Raw genomic sequence first — 1,690 nt, 5'->3', positions numbered from 1 at the left:
CAAAAACTCTTGAAAATTGGCACACACATTGGAATCCGCGGCCATTAGGACGCCGGAGAGGCTGGTACCCGGGCGTGGCAGGGGGGCTCGACAGCGCCCCCTTGAAAAAAGTCTGAAAATTTGGTCCATATATTAAACACGCTTGCACGTATTAGTATGAAACTCAGTACACATATAGACCTCATCGGGCCGAACAACTTTCGTGCTCTAAGTTAAACACCACGCCAACAGGAAGTCAGCTATTAAGGGTTGTTTGAAAAACGCATGCTCTGGAATTTGATATACTCCTCCTAGACGATTAATCCGATCGCCACCAAACTCGGTCAGCATGAAGTCAAGACACTGATGATTAAAAATTGCCAGGGGATTTTTGATATCTCGAACGGTTTGGCCGTGGCGAGGCAACGAATTTATGGCGAGAAAAAGGAAACAGGAAATGTGTTATAACGTCTGCATACATATATTGATCTTTATGAAACTTCACGAGTGTGTTCGTTATAGGAGTCTGATCACATGGATGTGACTATTGTGAGTCAAAGTTATAGCGCCACCAACTGGCAGCAGGAAGTGTATCACTTTTTGAAATGTTTTGAGATCACCCTCTTATTTTACCTGATTTGCTTCAAACTTCATCAGTGTAATGTCAATACACAGCAGATGTAGACCTATGACAGGATTTTTGATATTTGAAATATTGTTGCCATGGCAACAGGTCAAACTGTAATAATATTCTTGAGTGTTTTTGAGGCTCTTAACATGCTTCAAATTGCATGAAACTCGACACACACATCAATATTGTCAACCAGTAGACATGGACAAAGCCATAGAAATGGGCGTGGTGGAGGGGCTCAGTAGCGCCACCTTTTGACAAAAGTGGGGGGGTTAGTTTTTCCTACAATCACCAAACTCGGTACACATATTGTTCTCATCAAGCCGGACAATTTTCTAATTTACATTCATTAGCTCCGACCAACAGGAAGTCAGCTATTTTGGTTTGAATGTTAATTTTTTGAAAAAACAGGCTATGAATTTTATACTACTGCTCCTACAGGGTTTATCCAATTTACACCAAACTTTTTTTAACTTGTTGCTAACACATTGAAGTTGTTTAATTGCAAACGGATTTTGGATATCTCAAACGGTTTGGCCGTGGCGAGGCAACGAATTTATGGCAAGAAAAGGGAAACAAAGTGTTATAACTTCTGCATACATTAATTGATTTTGATGAAACTTCGGCTTAGTCTTCGTTGTACAAGGCTGATCACATGGATGTGACTATTGTGATTCAAAGTAATAGCGCCACCAACTGGAAGCAGAAAATGTGTCACTTTCAGCATACATTGAGATCACCCTCTTATTTTTACCTGATTTGCTTCAAAATTCATCAGAATAATGTTAAAACTTGGCACATGTAATCCTTTGAAAATGGGCAGGGAGGAGGGGCTCTATAGTGGCACCTTGTAGTGCAGTAAATGTGGAGTGAATTTGACATAGTCCTTTGATGTTTAACCGTTTTAAGTGCCTATTGCCCGCTGTGCACAGTTGCCCTGAAGCCACCGGGGTGGCGGTGCCACCGGGCTTGGGCCCGCCATCGCTGCTCGCAGCTATATTTATTATTTTTTTTTTTTTTTTTTTTTTTTTTTTTTTTTCCGTCTTCCGGGGCTTTTTGGGGGCCTTAACATGCTCAAAA

This window comes from Megalobrama amblycephala, linkage group LG13 (genome assembly GCF_018812025.1).
Source record: "Megalobrama amblycephala isolate DHTTF-2021 linkage group LG13, ASM1881202v1, whole genome shotgun sequence".
NCBI classification, from domain to species: domain Eukaryota; kingdom Metazoa; phylum Chordata; class Actinopteri; order Cypriniformes; family Xenocyprididae; genus Megalobrama; species Megalobrama amblycephala.
The sequence above is the reverse complement of the archived record's forward strand: the minus strand, read 5'-3'. Positions refer to the sequence as shown.